Raw genomic sequence first — 8,584 nt, forward strand, 5'->3', positions numbered from 1 at the left:
TCATTCCAAATAGGCTTTTCCCAACTCTCTACAGCTGAGGTTTGTACCATCCCTGACAGTACAGGCTGCCACCTGTTAGCTGTCTCTTAATAGAGACCAAAACCTGATGGGTATTCTTCTTTGCCCAGTTGGGCACCTGCCCTCTTGGCAGCCAGACACCCTCTACTCTTGGGGTTCACCCCACACAGTCCCCTTCCAGGATAGCCAATATATATTCAAACCTGCAAGAGAATCAAAGGTTAATATAACATATCAATACAATGAAACATAATATTGGCATCATGGCCGCTTCAGGCAGCCAAATCCTCCGCTACTAAACATGAGATATGGCAGGGCTATACAAACAGTTTAGGGAGGTGACTAAAGTCCACTCTTTGACCTTTCTATATAAGGTAAAATTGTCCTTGTCTTTCTGAAGCCATGTCTATGAAGATGCAGGCATCATCTGAGTCTATTATACAATTTTCTGCAGGTATAGTCCTTTTCAAGTTGGGGTGAGTCCTGGGGTCGTGAACTTCTTTACCCACATTAAGTCCCCAGGCTTGAAAGGATGTACAGAGTCCGAGGTGGCACTCGCAGGGCATCTCGAACAAGCTTATGGGCTTGTAATTTCTGTAAGAGATCACGTCCAAGTAAGGGGTACAGGCATTCTGGCATGACTAGAAACGAATGAGTTACCGTGTTCTTTCTGAGGTCCACAGTCCTCTTTGATGTCCAAGGAAAAAGGCAGTTTGTCCGGTGGCTCTTAGAACTGGTGCCTTCTTAGATGTTACTGGTCCCATTGGCTCTGTCAAGACTGAATAGGCTGCTCCAGAATACACCAGGAAACTAACCGGGGGTTCTATTTATTTATAAATATTTATACCTAAGTAGACATATAAACATTTACATTTATACCTTTTCAGTGAACAAGTACTTTTACAGTCTTGGGAATTTTGGCAGGTAATAGGAACACTGCCCAAGTCCCCTGATGGTGGCCTGACAAGAACAGATGTGGAGGCCTTTGGCTGGGGGGTATAAAGTCTCCATTCTTCCTCTCTTGGCACTGCTAAGAACAGGATTATTGGAGAGGTCTCTTTTACTTAGGCAAGGCTGTGCTGAGCCATCTGGGGAAAAAGTGGTTTCTGCTTCCATTAGAGGGACCAGGTCAACTGGTAAATATAGGAATTCATGAACCACCTGATGGCCGCCTAACTGACATCGGTGGGGGCAGCAGAACCGTCTGCAGCTGTGGTACCGGTAGCTCCAATAATGGTGACTTCCTGTCCTGAGAGGGGAGCTACCTTCTGAGTAACTACCGAGTGCTCTGCCACTGTATCAATCATAAAGTTCTCAGTCTGGCCCCCGATCTTCATTTTGACCATCGGCTCATGGGGGCCCAGTTGGAAAAAGCCCAGTCTGTCCTAGTCAGAGTCAGCTGTTGCCAGTCCAAGGAGGTCTGCCTCAGGCGGCTCTGACCAATAGCGGCTGGGTGGTTTGGATGGCCTTGCCAGCTTCTTCTGGCCTGCTTCTGCCCTGCCTGCCACTTTACTTCTGCTACTAACTTTACTCTGTTCCTTCTTACACACACAGAACTGGACCCAAGGCAGCGAGGTTTGAGCAATTTTTAAATTCCTTAATATACATTTTATCATTCATGTTGCAGGGAGGGACCGGGTTGGCTCCTCCTGAATAAAAGAATTAATCAAAATAAGGCTTATTTTCTAACTTCATTTGTCCTTGGGTGTGGACAACAAATGACACTAATCAGATTGACATAAACGATTTAACCTTTGTTTAGGGAGGCAAATGCAAAGCATTTACTCCCAAGTGTCATTGGTTTAGGGAAGATAGGATTTCTGCTCAGTTTCCCTATTCTACTTGTCCCAGCTTATTGGTTTATTATGCATTCAATTTTCTTAAAATATATTTTGACACAGGAGAAAGTTGTTTTGTTGTACACAGGTAGTTTAACCCCTATATAACTGGGCTTGGACCTCTGCCCAGCAAACTGCAGTCTATAAGTTCAATATGCAGCCTCCGGTTCTTCTAACCCAATGAGGTTTCGGCCAGTCTCTGAGTCAGACTCCTCCTCTCTTGGAGAATTTTAAAGTCCTGATGGCTCCCAGGTCCAGGGAGAGTGCCCTTTTGTTAACCCTTAGGGCCCTGCTTTCTTGTCTTTCTACCAGTTCCCTTTGTGGCAGAGCAGCAACCAGGCCTTTTTCAAGGGAGTGCACTTGAAGGGGATATCAGCTCCTCCTGTGAACCAGCTGCTCTGCCTAGGGTCTCCCAGGAGCCCAGCCAGAGCGTCCCCAAGCAAATCCTGGAAGCCGCTGCCCTTTTGCAGTGGTATGGACTCAAGCAGGGGGTTCACTGGATGTAGCTGGCAGCGAAGCGCTCGCTGGCTTCTGCCTGCAGCTGCTCGTGCCCAAAAGCACTGCCCCGCAGCACTCCCGCCCAAAAGCGCTGCCCCGCAGCACTCCCGCAGCACGCACCGCACCGCACTGCACCGCCAGCTCCAGCACCTCTGCGTTCTCCAGCTTAGCCTGCACCTGCGCTCCCTCCAATGGGGATGAAGAGAACAATGGAGGGACCACATTTAGCACAGGTTTAGGCACAAATGAATGGGAACCTAGGACCAACATTGATGTTAATGTTGGCATTTTTACATTCAGCCCCACCTGATGGAGCCCTCACCTGAGCTATGCAAATGATAGAGACTAGGAGACAGAGTAGTGACCGATATTAATTTCAAAGAACATGGATGCTGGAATGCTTGCAGTCCTGTACCTTCCAATAAACATTCTTAACATGTGGATCTTCACCACGAACATAGTGGGGGAACCGTGGCAGCCAGGGATTTATTAAAGGTCACACTCAGAAGTGGGATCTGAGTTCATGGCCAATGACTTCTGACCAAATTCCTCTTATTGAAGTTCACTCCTTTGAATCTAGACAGTGCTGGTTGTGGGCAGCTCTGGGACAAAATGCACCTGGATGAGGGGAAAGTGAACCATCTGAACTAATTTCCACTGTCACTTCCTACCAATCTTCACTGGTCTTCTTCGCCCATACACAGCCCCCAAACAGGCTGGCCCCAAGTAGTCACATGAGTGTGGCCATCAAGTATGTCAGACTTCCCTCCTGACCACCTGAATTTGCTGCAGCCCTGTGAAGTGCTTTGACCAATGAAATGTGCTGAGTGTGAAGCCTGTCACTGCTAATAGAAAAGTCTGGAAGCACTGAGACTTGCCACCATCTCTGTACATCTCTGATATATCCAGGAGGTATGTATATGGTGGCTTCTCTTTATATAAGTCCCAGGAGAATCAGGGAGATTATGTGGCATGAACAAGAAAGATACCTTCTTTAATATAAAAACCAATAAACCTTTGGGTCTGTTTGTAATTTATAATAACATCTAGCCAATCCTAATAGTTACAGAGCCTAACAGTAGAAGCCAAAACTCTGTTGTTAGAGACACATGGGTTTGTCTTCCAGCCCTGCCTTTTATTAAATCTATAATCATGCAATTTATGTTGAAATAGTTCATGTAAAGCATTGAATCCAGGGTTTGGCACGTGTAGTAAACATTCAGTAACTCTTAGCTCCATAGTTTCACAATGTGTAATGACTGCAAACATGCAGACAATGTAGGAAATGTCAACTTGTTGGCCATGCACCCTTTAAAATTTTGTTTTTAAACAACTAGGAGAGGATTATGTACATTTTCTCCTATCCTGATTTTTCTATTAATAATAGGATGTTTTGATAAAAATAAAATATCTGATGGCCACAGTGGGTCCGTTGGTTGAGTGTACTCCCATGCACAGAAATGTTACCAGTTAGATTCCTTGTGAGGCACAAGCCAAGTTTTCTGGGTGTAAGCCTAGTGGGTGGGGGCCATGCAGGAGGCACCAATCAGTGCTTTTCTCTTTTCCTTTCCTTCATTCTCTCTATAAAAATCAAATAAAAAAACTTAAACAATATATCCTTTTAGATTTGTGGTCTTCAGGAATAATTGAAATACTACTTTTCACCTCAGGGAACATTCTGAACTTCATGAAATCTAAAATTACATCTCAAAACAAGAGATCAGTTGCAGACAACACTTCCATGCAACCTGTGACCAGCCCCCAAATCCTAAATTTGTCATTTTCCAGCACCACGGGGGTCCCCAACTCCAGTATTTGCAATGATCAGTCAGTAACTGAGATCTTAATTCCACCTGTTGGGCCTAAAAAAGTAAGTTACCCAAAGTGCACTGCACCGAATTGTGGCTGCATTTAGCCAATGAAAGCCCAGGCCAGGGGTCTTATCCAGTGCTGATTGGTTTGGGTGTTGCTTCCAGGTGCTCACTTTGACCTTTCTGTTCTGTTAACCTATAGGCTCCAGCGCTGGGTCACAACTAGGACCCGGCTTCAGAGGCACTGTCCCCTGGTGCAGTGGTTTGTCTGAAGCTTGTTGAGCAGCAACAGTCAGCATTGAGGCCTATGTGCCTCCCAGACTCTGTTTTGCTTGAAGACTTCTACTCAGCCTCACTCCATTTACCCTCCATCCTTACATGCCGGTGCCTGTCAGATCCTGAAACCCAGGTCACTGAGTCCAGAACAGTGAGTCACTTGTGGGTGATACATGGTGTGATGTGTGAAAGAGGGTGACAGGCTGCAATGCCACCCTGTCAGATTTTGGTTGGTGTGGCTGAGCTGGGAGGACTCGGGAATCCTGGGCTGGTTTTGTATCTAAAGGCAACAGAGAAGACGAGGCAAAGTATTTGGTGAGAAGTTTCAGTTTAATTTTCAGGATCCTAGGGCCATCGATGGTGGAGAATAAAAGAGGGACATTGTCTGAAATAGGGTTTTAAACTCTTCTCAACTGCTGGGAATGAAACTAGAAGGGAGAGGATCCCAGTTGGGGACAGGAAGCAGAAATCCCTTGAAAGATAGCCAACTAGGCAAGATTGTGCCCTTAGGACTGAGGCCCTGACATAATGCGGTCATCTCCAGGAGCTGGGTAAAGATACTAATAGGCAGAGCCCATGAATCCTGGTGGTGGTTGCCAAGTTCTCAACAGAACTTTAGTTTCTACAGATTGCTGCAAATGAAGAATCGCTTAGGGGTACTGATTTGTGGAGCTTATTTCAGGGCCTCACACTCTTGTGGCCTCTGAGATAGTGGAGTCCTGGGACTGTCCTGCCACTCTTCCAGCCCTTGGGCCTGGGAACCTTTAAAAGACACTAAGCTCAGAATCCAAAGTTCAGGTCTACAGTTGTATGATGTGCTCCCTGATTTTGGCAATGTGGGAGTTCCTCCCAGAATGTGTAAACCAGGGGTCCTCAAACTTTTTAAACAGGGGGCCAGTTTACTGTCCCTCAGACTGTTGGAGGGCCAGACTATAGTTTAAAAAAAAAACTATGAACAAATTCCTATGCACACTGCACATATCTTATTTTAAAGTGAAAAAACAAAATGGGAACAAATACAGTATTTGTATTTGCGTGTGGCCCACGGGCCGTAGTTTGAGGACCCCTGGTATAAACACATGGAGTAAAGACCAAAGCATTTCAGGGACTTGCAGGCATCCTCTTTTTTTAAAAAAAGGGAAGTAGTAAAAATGGGTTAAAATCAGATCTAGATGAGCTTTGTGACAACTTGGAAATCTGCTCTGCAGGTGATGGGAGCAATGGGAGATTTGCAGTAGCGGAGGCAGGTGAACTGACCCAGGTCTCATTTGAGCTGCAGCATGATGATCAATACGCCTGTGAGGGAGGAGGTAGAAACACTAGGAAGGAAGTAGCTGTGATAGACTGGGTGAGTGTGATGGTAACTGGCTCATGATGGTGGCTGTGGAGATGGAAGGAGCAGTTGCATTCCGGATGGGTGATTTAGGTGTGGCCACCTGGATTTTCTAATGTGAGGTTGAGAGAGACAGAGAGGTAAGAGTCAGAGTTGACATTAAGGCTTGGATTTAGCACCTCAATGTATGAAAGCACCATCAACTCAGACAGAGAAATTCATAGTAGGAAGTGTTATGTTCAAAGGAGATACAAAAACTTTTATTTTTTGGCCTGTTAGGGTATGTCAGAGAGCCATTCAAGAGCATCTAGAATTCTGATGAGCCGTTCAATAGGAAGACTTCCTTAAATGTAGTGGAAAATGTATAGACCAGATAGGAATTGTAGATCACCTTTATTGGTTTGTTTGTTTGTTTTGAATTGGATGCCAAAGAGTATTTCAAACAAGATGAGACTGTGCTTGGTGCTTATTTTCTTCTCTAAACACCTACTGGGGTTTTTGGTTACCATTGCTGTGGCTGGGTGGGTTGTTTCAGTCAGTTTGGTGGAATTACTTAGGGGCATGAGTGGTCATCGCTGAGACTCACTGAGCATGGGGTAGAGGGCCATAAGTGATGAAAGGCTGTGACTAGTGAAGAGACATCAAGTGCAGTAACAGTGAAGGTGGGCTCTGAATATCTGAGATCTGATGGGGGTCATATTAGATGTGGAAGAAAAAAAATCAGCGATGGAGATCTTCAGAGCAGGACACAATGCTTCCTTTATGATTGTGAACTTTGAGATTATGGGTAGTACATCACCCATTTTGAATTTTCTAGGCATTCTATAGGTCACGCATGCTCAATAATGAGTATGAGGCCAAGGAGATGACTATGGGTGCTTAGGTTGTGGGAGTGCAGGTATGAGACAGGTGTGGTAGAAAAAGTGGTGTGCACTTGGAGAGGGTATGTGCATTCATGGCTGCAGGGACCTGACATTGACATAAGAGTGAAAGAAGGGTGAGTCCATTGCTGGTGGGGACTGGATGGTATGATATGGGGAATTTTGGGGTAATTCCTGAAAAGAGCAGTATTTGTTCTACATGCCAGATGAAGAGCTTATATGATATATAGTAAATTATATACACACACACTGAACTGCTGTTTCTTGTTGAGGGCTTCCCCAGTGATCAATAGGAATGAGATAGCATACATCAGTGTCACCTGTGCTTGAAAACCTCCACTGGCATGAGGAAGGGAGACGGTAAGAGGGAAATACATTATAGAGATGATAAATTAGAATTTTGAAAAAGAAGCTAATTAGGAAACAACATGTCCTTGTCACAGCATATTTGTGTTACCAGTGAGTTTGTGCCTCTTGGAATGAAGCTGCATGAGAGGAGTGTGGTTCAAAGAATTATGTGAAGAAAAATGATGTAGTGAAATGTAATGGCCTCAGCAATCTGGGTTTGGAGTCAGAAAGGTGAAGTGTGATGCCATGTTTTTTTGGTGTCCTGGAGGAATAATTGAGAGCATATTACCCAAAAAGACCGGTGCTGAATCACTCACACTCCCTTTATATGCAACAGCTCTCATTACCCTAACACCTGACACTTACTGTTATTGAGACGGGGTAGTGTGACTCACATTGAGGCCCAGAGCACAGGTATCTTCTATCTGTTCAACTCTCTTTATTGCTGTGGGAATACACAGCATTAGTAGGACTATAAGGAAAGATTGACTTTAATGGGACCAAGGCCTGGTATTTTCTCTGATGTGGGGAGTAGACTGGGCAGATGGGTATGACAGACTTGGAATATTAGGAGAGAATCTGATCATGGTCTGTATTATCCCCATTATGACAGGATATGAACTTTGAGGATGTGGGCATTGCCTTCTCTCGGGAGTGGGGTCTTCTTGATGAGGCTCAGAGACATCTGTACTGCGATGTGATGCTGGAAGTGTTTACACTTGCAGCATCTACACTAATAAAAGAGAAAAATGGTAATTGGCGTACGACCGCTACCCTTCCCATTGGCTAATCAGCATATCCTTATGCAAATTAACTGTCAGCCAAGATGGCGGCCAGCAGCCAGGCAGCTGGAAGCGAACATGAGGTTTGCTTGCTCCAGGGACTGCAGACTCCAACGTTCCCGCCTGACTTGCCGGCCTCTGAGCTGGCAGTTTGAAACATTCTAACAAATATAGCCGGCTGGGATCTCAGAGCTGAAGTTATACATTGTTTCGATTATAGAACGGCAAACAAACCAGCAGCGGAAGCCTCAGAGCTAGAGCCAGAGCTAAAGCTGGCCCAGAAGAAAAAAAAAAAGAAAAAAGGAGCGGTTGGGCGCTTCAGTCAATCGCCAGCCTTAGGCAGCCCTCAGCCCCTCACCCAGACTGGCCAGGCACCCCAGTGGGGACCCCCACCCTGAAGGGTGTGTGACCAGCTGCAAACAGCCATCATCCCCTCACCCAGGCTGGCCAGGCACCCCAGTGGGGACCCCCACCCTGATCCAGGACACCCTTCAGGGCAAACCAGCCGGCCCCCAGGCCTCTATCCTATATAGTAAAAGGGTAATATGCCTCCCAGCACCGGGATCAGCAGAGCCGCGAGGCCTCCTGGCACCAGATCAGCATGACAGGGTGCAGCGCCCAAACCCCCTGATCTCCCTGCGGCTCTGTGTGTGACAGGGTGTGGCGTCCCAACCCCCTGATCGGCCCTGCTCTGTGTGTGACAGGGGGTGGCGCCCCAACCCCCCCCCCTCCACGGCCCTGCTCTGTGTGTGATGGGGTAGAGCCATAACCTCCCCATCGGCCCTGCCCTGAGTGTGAC

This window comes from Myotis lucifugus, unplaced genomic scaffold (genome assembly GCF_000147115.1).
Source record: "Myotis lucifugus unplaced genomic scaffold, Myoluc2.0 scaffold_1683, whole genome shotgun sequence".
In the NCBI taxonomy this organism is placed as follows: Eukaryota; Metazoa; Chordata; class Mammalia; order Chiroptera; family Vespertilionidae; genus Myotis; species Myotis lucifugus.